The sequence below is a fragment of the Syngnathus scovelli genome, chromosome 3, assembly GCF_024217435.2.
Source record: "Syngnathus scovelli strain Florida chromosome 3, RoL_Ssco_1.2, whole genome shotgun sequence".
Lineage (NCBI taxonomy): Eukaryota > Metazoa > Chordata > Actinopteri > Syngnathiformes > Syngnathidae > Syngnathus > Syngnathus scovelli.
In genome coordinates, this window is record NC_090849.1 from 19,820,025 (window position 1) to 19,831,451 (window position 11,427).

Consider the following 11,427-nt stretch of genomic DNA (forward strand, 5'->3'; position numbering starts at 1 on the left):
ATGATTTTTTTTTCCCTGAAGAACAATGGCAACCATGCAGGCACTGACTACTGCTCATACTTCAGCACCATGGACAGGGCATTGACCATTTTTACTTAGTCCCCGCCAACACAATTTGGTGGTATTTCCATAAAGCTATTTATTTCTCAAATTGTCAAAAGGTACAGGCTTGACTTTGTTTGAAAAGCATTTTAAAAAGCTCCAGCAAGGGATATATAAGACAATATATGAGGTTGAAACTCAGGTTCAGGTCATTGGACCCAGACGCTGTAGTGATAACGTGAGACTTTTCTCAACCAGCCTATATATCTAATTGCTTGGCCCCAAATTAACCCTACAATTATCCGTTGGGTTTTTGATGCAGGATTTCTAATTACAACCACATATGAGGCAAAGAAATGCAAAATTATATGAGTGTTTGTCATTGTATTGCAAGTGTACAAGTGCGTTGATGGGAATAGCCCTCATGTGCCTAACAGGCTAATTGCTCTCAGCAGTATTAGGGCCCATCAGCATTTGACATTTAAATACGGAGCTGCTAAAAGCCTCTCTGCTTATTTAACATCAACATTACCATCCATCACAACGCTCACAGAAGGGCAGACAGAGTTGCGGGGGTCTTGTTGACTCCATTTCTCTCATTTCCCGGCTCTTCAAACCTCTGAGTAATTTCTCTCCTAAATCATCAATTGATGAAGCTAATCAGAATAATGCTTCTAATATAGATGGCCGTGCAGCGAGAGCCGTCCAAAGGCATCGTGTAATTTGTACACGGTGTGAAATATGGAGGGAATGCCGGGATAAGTGAAGGTAAGCAGGGAGGGTGAGAAAAGGAAGATGAGCAATGGAGTGTGGAAAGAGAGAGAGCGAAGAGGAATGGTGGGATGGTGAAACAGAGGGAGGAAGGTCAGCAGTGTGGCGTTACAGAAGGAAGGTAGAGGCTGATGGGCACCAAATGAACAAATTATGACGGGCTCCATTTTGCAGGATGGGGTCACCCCTCCCCCATCTCCCTGCCACCCTTCCGCTCTCCTCCACTCCTCCTCTCTCTTCTCCTCTCTGACAGTTCAATTTCCCCCTCTCGCCTCTCCGCTGCAGCCTGCTAATTGTGAGTGAAGCCTTATCATTGGGCCCCCCGTTCACCCTCGGCCCGAGGCATCGCCGCGTCTTAGGGAGGAGACCGGAATGTCAAAATGTTATCCGAGACGGCAATCCACCAGAGAGACAGAGGTCACACACAATAAGAGTGGACGCTCATCCGAATTCGCAAGCACGGGAAAGTCATCTTTTGCACAGAACGCAGGGACAAATGATTAAAAACCATTGCGGGTTATAGATGATGGATAAATAGATTGACACATTGGGTGGATGGATGGACGGATGGACGGACGGACAGATGGATGGACAGACGTTAAAGGGTCTACAAATTCCAGTTAGCAGAACCAACTGCTAATGCTAGCTGCTAGTTGACTGTCTAGCTGCTATCCGCAACATCATTATTTTGTGTCGCTTGTGTTAAACATGAAACTTGTTTATGCTGGTGGGATTAAAAAAAAAAAAAAAAGGCAGTAATATATTTTGCTTATGGAAGCGCTGCAATAAACATGGTACTCAATCATTATTGTGTTTGTGGAATAAGAATTAAGCAGAAAAAAAAAAATCACTCGCACGGGAGGGCCACTATGTTCGACACACATAAGCAAGTAGACGCAATATTTGATTGTACTTTGTAGATCTAAATCAACAACTGCTGATAAAGAATTTTTCACATTTCAAAAACCTCGGAGAAAATGTGCAGTATGTTTTTTTTTTTTTCATTCTAAAAACTGGAAGCGATGCTTGGACGGACTGATGCGTTCAGTAATTTGACAGTTTTTACTCGTCTATATTTCTAAACCAATATATTGCACTTGGAAACATTGTCTCGTCAGATCTAAAATCCACACGCTAAGAGGAAGCTTGGGTAGAGACGGGGGCAGGGAGGGGGAGTCTAAAGTAATTTACTGGTCAGCTGATTAGGCTGCTCTCGGGTCAGAATAATCTGAATGCAGGAGGAACTAGCGGGACAGAATCCCTGACCCCAAACGTCCCCATCACACAAGGCCAGATAGAGGGAACAAGCGGGCTCGGAGGAGAAAAGATTCGGAGCCAGATCGCTCATCTGTATTCCGACACTGGTAATAAGGGTTAATTCATTGGTTAAGGATTAACAAGGCGCAAGAGTGTGATAGGCAAGCAGTTGCCTTCTCAAATATAAGTTTAAATCAACCCCATTAGCTGCGATATAATTCCAGACCCAGAGCCTCTCCTGGTGGTAAAGTAATTACACAATGACCTCTGGGACTACGCTTTTAAAGTAAAACTCCATTGAAAAGTCAGATTTTTCTTCAAAGACTTTTCCCCTCTTTGATGCAGTTAGCATTTCAACTGAGGCTTGGCATGAATGGTATCTTGCAGCATACAAAACGAAAGTCTGCTGTTTCCTTGACAACATCGTGTATAATCGGTCTCACAGTATGGTCGCTAAGTAGTTTTTCTTTTTTGATAAAATTTTCACTTGGGTTTGAGACTCCAAAGAGAACACAATACTGAAGGATTATTGATTGCACAATTTGGTCAGTCATCGAGGGGAATTTTATTGATTGTATGAACTGAGTTATTTTGTAAATTCCATTACAATGCAGTAAAAGCTGGAGGCTCAATTTGTTTAGTACCAACTCGTTCTCAGTGGGACATTTAACGGGAGAACAAGACAGTATGTTGATTTAAGTAAAAACTTTAAATGCAGCTTGTCATGCAGTTTGATTTCTATCGAAATCCAACTAGTAGTAGAAATAGTCAGCCAAAATAAATATTTACGAATTATTCTGGATAACAAACTGGCTTTCGAGACCGACCAAAACTTTTCTGAATTCCTCGTTTTTATCATTTGTCACCCATTTAATAATTCAATAATGTCACTTGACGGTCGCTTTAAATTCAGAAATGATGACTAGACTGCATTATACACATAGTATTATTCATCCTTATTTAAAATGAAAATAGGTTAAAATTCACTTGCATGTCAGACACAAGTCGAATGTGACCTCATGGCAAGCCTACACTAATGACAATCTGAGCTAAGCTAATATTTCATCATCAGCTAAGCGTTGTTGGAATAGTCTGGATGCTATTAGCAGACTAATGGGCAAAATACTCAGGAGCTGTTAAAGAGCAGCCAGCCTCGGTCACACTTAGGATCCACTGGCTCTTTTAGCTCCGCGCATAAATTAGCATGTGAAGCAGAGACACGCAAGTGATGGACACACAGGTGACCCTTCCACGTATAGGTGCACGCACAAAGGCACACAACACACACACACATGCACACAAGCATGGACACCGTGACCCCTACATGGTTGATGAGACAGGGGCTGATATGCGAGTCAGGCGGAGCCACATTTGTAAAAAGAGATAGCCAATTACGGGAGCCCGGGCTGGGGGATAATAGCCTGCCTGTCAGGGTCTGTGTGCATGATCTGTAAGCGCATGGATGTGTGTGTGTGTGCCTGCGCCTGAGCACGTAGCACCCAAGAGTGAATACCAAGCTCCCTATTCTCACCTATTTGCCCTATATCTTCATTGCTTGGGTATTAATTTCAGAGAAGCGTGGCTGCACGGAGCGCGGGTCGTTAGTGTGATTCATCTGGGCTTCCTCACCCCCCCATCCCAAAAAAAAAAGGGAGGCGAAAGACAGAAAGGAGCTTGAGGGCTTTGCTGCCTCAACTACAAGAATATTTCTGGTTCCAGCAGCATGAGACAGGGGCTGAGATTGAACTCGAATCACTTTTTTTTTTCTTTATAACCAAATATGATGGTCCTTCCAAATTTGATTAATTCAGTTATTTTCACATAGTTGTAGTGCTTATTTTACTTAAGGAATGATAGCAAATGTTTGTAAAAAAGTATGTTACGGGGTCCTTGACCTGGTTCTATATCCAGAGCTATGCCAGCTTTTAGCTAAATAAGAAACAATGACAACAACCATCTTGTGGGGAGCTAACGAGGCGGGTCATTTAAAGGTGGAGACACAATGGAGGATATCTCGTCAACGTAATGACTCAAGGCATTCCAATCAGGGCGTGTGACGCCGTGGACCGCTATTATAGAGACATTTGGACCAAACAGACCAGAAAGAAAGAGGAGGGGGAAAAAAAAAATACAGCAGCGGGAGAATCATTCCAAAGCTCCAACATCAGTGCTTGTCCTGTACTTTCTACAGACGCATGATCTCCTCAAGGACTCGGCCCCGTCAGCCACGGCGGCCCAGCCACCTGAAACGGAGCCATGATGGACTATCAGAGGAAGGGAACGCGTTCAGGGGAATTGTGTGGATTTAGTGGTCTGCTGCTGACACATGGCTTTGAGCGTGCTAGAAAAGCACTTTAACTCTTCACTGCTTTTATAGCGTGTACACACCCCATAAAACTTGAGTCTATGTGGCATCGCTCACGCTTTCAGACATTCGCACACCGTGCATATGCGTCACATTTGTACATTTGACAAGCAAATTCTCCAAACTTTTCACTCAATCGGATTAGCTGAAGCGGTAATTTGATGACTGGTGTTTGCTAGCGAAATAGATGAAGCAAAAAGATGGCCAAAGTGGCGCACCCCTGTCTCTACAACTGCTTTATACTCGTAAATGTGACATTCTATTTGTTCCACATGACTAAAGATTATGTCAGTTATATCTGATTGATGTGAGAGCATTATTCGCATTAGTGGCATGTAAGGGGCATAAATGCGCTAGACATAAATGTGTAAAGATTTGCACTGGGATGTAATGAATCCATGGATACTTTTTACCGCCATAAGAATCAAAGATTTGTAAAGCAGGCCGGATATTACGATATTGGGATTGAACCCAATTATGATGTGAATTACGATAATAACTAACACAAAGCAAAGATATGTCTCTGTTTGAGGTGTACATTTGTGGAATAAATGAAAATGTCGTTCAATTATACAATAGAAAATCCTGTTTAAATTGACAGTAATATATAGTAATTTATTTTTAAATAAATAAATCTATACATTGCCGATGGTCACTCCACACGAGGGTGTAATTTTTACAAATCATGGACCAATTAAAAGTGATGATCTTTTTGACAATGCAGTTAACTGCCAACCCAGTTAATATCATGAAACGTCTATAACCGTCAATGGCGCTGAATTAGTTAATAGTTGAGTAAACATGTCATTTTTCCTGAAAAGTAAAGATTTTGGAAGTACAAGGATTTCGCCAATCATTATAAAATACCCCAAGGCCTTGAGTTTGACACCTGTGATCTAATCTTTCACCAATCGGAGGAGTCGGAATGCGCAGAGGATTTTTGGATTAATACTATTCCATATTTACATATTCCATCTGTAAAATGTAGCTTCAAAATAAAAGTGTGGCCGCAAATCGTTTTGACCATGAAAATGTTAAAGACCCCCTACTTATACTGTGCCGATCACCGATTTAGGTGTGAGGCGCACTTTCAAATGATGAAATTGGAGAAAAATTCGCTATGTATGCCAATTAATGGCCAAATGAGCGCATCTTTATGTGATTCATACACATTTAAGCCGAGCCAGATTGGAGCTTAAATGCAAGAAAACAAAGCAATATGTGCTCTAGCTCTCTGGCCGTTTCTCCATCTCTGTAATAGAGATGCAAGCTCCGTAATGCTCGCTGGGAGCCAAGCATGAGATTGAGGATTTCTCACACACCATGCATTATTCATAGTGCAGAGCAACAGAGTGTGTAAGATGAGAATTACGCAGCATGAAGAGAACAGGGGAGCGAGGACTGAAGGGAGAACAGGGTGGTGGGGGGGGGGGGGGGGGGGGTGAGGAAGGAGAGGGCAACGCAGGTGAGCGAGAAAGACTGAGGGGAAGTGAAAGGAGGGACGGTGGACACGGTCAGATCTCCATTTTCTTTTCCTGTCAGCTTAACCCCCGGATTGTTCTTGGAGTTGGAGAACAGCGGGGTGGGACGGAAATGAATATGGAAACTGGAGAGCCCGGAGAGCGTCGGCAGATTGGCTCACAATTTGCATTTGTTAAGTACGCGTCTTGTGAGTCGGTTTGTATTCCGAGCACAAACTGAATAGCGCGCAGGAAATTTCAGGGCTCCGTTACAATTCGTGTCCAGCCTTCCTTCTTCGTAATGAAAAACAGTGGGAAGTGAGTCGGTGTTGGAATTGATTTGTTTAACAATGGCAATGGAACAAAGCAGGAGGCACGGGAGCAAAAATAGAAGGCTCGCTATCTTAAATGAAACCCCGAGACCAAGAAATTGCAAGATTGTGGCAGATACAATTTGACAAATGAATTGCGTGGAATGATATTGTACGTTTTGTTTTTTTGATTTCAAATAATTGATCGATGGCGAAAGAAAAAGCTCCATTATGCTGCAGCAACGTTGGCAAAAGACATCAACCCTCGCAAATATACTCATGGCGCTTTTAATTTACATCTGGAAAGTACAGCAGGTAATTGCAGAAATGTAATTCATCAGCCACTGTTTTTCTTATTTGAATTATTAAATCAAATCGACTGTTGGAGGAAACGGCTGCGATAAAATTGCAGTTATTCTCCTGATGACCCTCATTTTCTTTGTCTGAAAGCCTTTCTCAGCAGAGGACTGATGGTTATTAAAGTGCCACTTTAATGGAATATTCCATTCCGCTGTATATTTTGGTTAAAATTTTACCACGCGGGTGTATGTGCACGTATCGCCGTCGTCGTCTCAGATGTGGCCTTAATGACAAGAATGTGACGCTTACTGGCTTTTTAACTTCCCGGTGATGAAAAGCCAGTATTAATTTGGGCTACAGATTTCATTTGTTCAGAACAGGAAAAACAATATAAATCACTTTTAGAGTGATTAGAGGGAGGGTTGGATTAATCCAGGCTTGATTAGGGCATTATGCCGCCTTGTTATGGACACACAGGGTGACTGACGGTAATTACTGTCTGTAATAGGAGAACACACACTCAGTCAAGGCATCAGACACAGCAGCCGAGGTGTGTGTGTGTGTGTGTGTGTCAGCGCACGCATTTCGAGATACTGCGCTTGATAATGTTTCCACCAATTGGAGAAATATGTCGAATATTTGTTGGCACGAGCTGGGATGAGAATTTGGCGACAGGCACACAAATAGTATTCCAGGGGAGTGAGTCATGGCTTTCTTTATGATTATTGATATCCTGAGACAAACATATTTACCCGGATAATAAAAACAGATGGCAGTAGGTAAGACTAATATTACTCTGTGGAAAATGAGAGAGGTGCTAAATCAGCAAATCAATTTACGGACGCGCAATTGAGCCTCGTCCATACACAACGTGGACAACTCGAGGAACCAAAATGTCCACGCGGAAACAAAAGGATATTTGAATTAGGCTCATTACAGGGCGACTGATTTTATTCTTTACACAAGAGGTGTCTTAACAGCATTTTACATTAGAAAGGGTTATACCGTTTTTGATACGAGAGGTTTTTGAATGTGTCAAGCTAAATATCCTTTTAAAGTTTGGAAGCAGACATAAGGCGAGCGACCGAATGAGACGTGTCCCATTTTAAAAGAGAAGTGGAAAATAATATATATTACGCATATTTAACACAATGCTGTACATCTCCCGTGTGGCGTGTTCCTCTTTTATAGCGTCCATTGTTCCTTTTCATCACGTCGCTGCTTGGAGGAGAACTTAAAACACGCTGTTGGCTCAGCAAGAGTTGCCACATGATTTGATATGCTGACCCCCCCCCTCCTACCCCCAGGGCAGTCCCTTTGGGCTGTAAAACAGCCATTGAGGACCTTATTTTACGAGTGCACACTTCTGCTCTTTGCATGTTTATGGCCAACATTTGGAACAAATGGCACGCATTGGCTGGAACAACACAGATAAATCTTGTCAAGTCACAGGCGGGGACGCCGAGAAAGTGCGGCACTCAGTGGCGCTCGCTGGTTGACGGGAGGAGTGCTTGCATTATTCAATTAATACCTGAAAGGGGCACAATTTATGCAGCATTTAGCGACGCGGGCCGGGACACGCAAACACAAAACATGCGGCTCGCAAAGGCAGACTTGTGTTTGTATCCTGGGAAAAGACTGGACTCCCCCTTCCATTTTGCCAAATCAAATATACAGTGAGAGCAAGCTAAAAGGCACTTTCAATCAGCCGCTGCGGGTCTTTCTGTCAATCCGTGAACAACAACAATCTAGCCTACTTGGAGTGGTCCAAGTCAACATCCATTCCCCAATAAATTCAATCAGTGATGGCGCGGGCGTGTGTGTGCGTGTGTTTGTGTGTCACTCTGACAGGTACGACAACAAAAGATCATTTTTCAAGTAACACCAGCACATTGGAGACTCTGTTGAATATTCAAGGGCAGGCGGTTAAGTTTGCAAAAATACAGAATGTGAAGGCACTTGATTTTTTTTTTTTTTGCACGCAAAGTCGTTCCGCATTCAAAGTGGACGATAGGGGCAAATAATGTTAAGAGAGCTGAGCAGCAGAGTTGTCAGGCCTGAGCTAATGACATTGACGTGGAGGGCCTGCACAGCGGAGTGATTGCCTGACAGTTGCAGAGCCAAAAGCAGAGCTCGCCGCCTCATCATGGCCCTGCCTGCCTGCCTGCCTGCCTACGCTCTCATTATTCGGCCACAAATGGAAATGCAAATCGCTCGCTTGCCGCGGACGCCTCAAATTTATTAAACTAAAGGGTTTAATTTCCATTTTTCTCTGCATCAGCTTTATTTATAAATGTCGTGCCCTATGAAGACCCTGTTATTTTCTCCTTCTCCTCCAAGCTCTTAACAAATCTGCTCATTAATATGGAAATGGAGAATCAATCGGGTTTTTTTCTCTCCCCCCCCCCCCTCCTCCTCTGTCGAAGGGCATTTTGTGTAATGTAATCTGACTGGTCATCAGAACAAACATGTTTACATATTCACACAGAACTTATGTCCACACTCCAAAATATGAATAGGATATATATTTTTTATTTTTAGCTTACCTTAACATAACAAAAGGTTTACATGTTTCTTATTTTCAGTTTTGCTCTCTATAGCCAGATTGCCGTCACTGCTAACATGTAGTCACATGACACAGTTGTCTGAGGCTTGTTGAATTAATATTGAAATCAATGTAGCCTTTTTTTATTATTACTTTATGATGATAATGCATATAATATTATATTGGGATTGTTAGCACTGTACTGTATCAGGCTTAGAGTGACAAAGATTTTAAAGGTGGCACAAATGAATGTCTTTAAGGGGAAGCATAATCCAAATTTTGTTTACAAGAATCTTTTTCCACTGAGTTCTGATGAATATTGCATTTGTGCAATATAAATTATCCTTCCGTTTTTATCCATCTCAGGTGGCGACCATTTTGCCACTTGTTAACAGGAAATGACATCACAGTTGCTCGGGTCTCAGGTGAGATACAAAAAGTGAACTCTTAGAACTTTTGAAAATTTTGACTTGACTTCTCCTTTAAGATGACCACATTTCGTTTTGGTACCGTGTTGGTGCGGGTAAATCAAATGATACCATTATATTCCGTTTTAGCAAAAGGTCATTAGGTCACCAAATGTTTTTTTTTTTTTATAATTTGTAAACAAAAATTTATAGAACCATTTTTTGCTAAATGTTTTACTTCAATTCATGAAAAAATAATAAGAGTTAAACAAAAGTGCAAGTTTTCCAGCTGAGTGCACATTTGGTCAATTTTTGGATGAAAAGAAATGCTCTCTAAAATTGATTATCACCAAAGTAATCTTTAGTTTGCATTCAGGTTATCTTATATCTGGTTTTAATGCAATATAATGCCAATAATTATTTAAATATATTTCGGTGATGTGCATTCTTAAATATCGAATGAGTGATTGCACCTCATGACGATAACATTTAAATACTGCAATACCATCCCATTCACTCATCAGAATATTGCCAGAATGGCGCCAGATGTTGCGGCATTAATAAGCCATAATAGCAAGTCCTGCTTATCCAACCTTTCAGAACTCTAAAATAACACTCATAGACATTAATGAGATGTAATTATACGCCAGGTTCTAATTCAGGGCAATCTGGGGATAATTGCATCCACGGCTTTTAACACTTGGTCGTCAAGTTGGCGGGTGAATGACTTTCCCTCTGCCTCTCAGTCTGCCCGTGTCCGTCTCTCTACAGTCGACAGCCGAGAGTGAACTATCGCACCTATCCACTCTGGTCGGCGACCTAATGAACATTTCTAAATGGCCATGACCAGCTGGTTAGGAGACTAATGTAGCAGCTATTAGCCAAAGTGGTTGTTTCCACACACACCCACATATACACACACGTGGAGCGCAGTATTAGAGACGGAGGATAGGAGGACGAGGGCGGACATTTTCCCCATCTTTCCCCCCGAGGTGCACATGTAGAGTACATGCGCAAAGACGGGGCAGTCACAGCCGCGGCGGCGTGTTTATCTTTCACATTGTGCAGCAAACAAACCATGCGACAGATTCTAAACCATTAGAGTGCTTATTAGGGCCTCAAGGTGTGTGCGCATCTGATTAGGAAAATTCAGTTTTACTCAAGGTCTAAGCACTGCGGTTGCAGACCACTGACCATTGATTATTCATAGAGTCTGTGATTGGGTCCATTAATACGAGATTAGAGGAGGAACTGATGCTCACTTTGCGTGAGTGTGTGTGTGCGTGTGTGCATGTGTGTGTGTGTGTGTGCATGCGCGTGCGTGCGCTCACACAGAAGGTGAACTGCAAACACAAGCCTGTGTTTAGTCCATCACTGGGTTCTGTATAAAATAAGTATTGAGTGAATAAAGCAGACGGAATAGTTAAGAGTCAAAGTTGCAAATACGCTAAATGTATACCGGACATGAGCCTTCAATAAAAGCAAAGAGGTACAAGTGCCTTTTGTTCAAATATGGCCAATAAGATTAAAACAATAAAATTGGGAATATTTTAAGCGCTGTCGTTTACAGCATACCGTAAGATTTCCACCTAATAGCATTTGTTCTCCAATTGAAACTTAATCTGGGTAAATGGTGCTTAAATGTTTAAATCACATTTACAGGCTGTCAACTCATCTGATGCTCTTCACATGGTCACCCTTCGTTTGAATGAAAATAAATTGGAGGCAAATGAGAAAAAAAGATTCTGCCAAAAGAGACAGCGAGGCGGCTACTGACGGCATAGTAGCGCCCCCTAGTGGCTGTTACGAGAACCTCGGGTGTCTCGTACAACTGGCTGCGCTACTTTCACTGTGGAGTGGGCCAAAATAATTCATACGCTGTGATTTTTACGAGAAACAAGCCATCATGATAGATATTATGAAAATGATCATCCTCATTGGCAGCGGAGATCATCGACACAGCAGATGC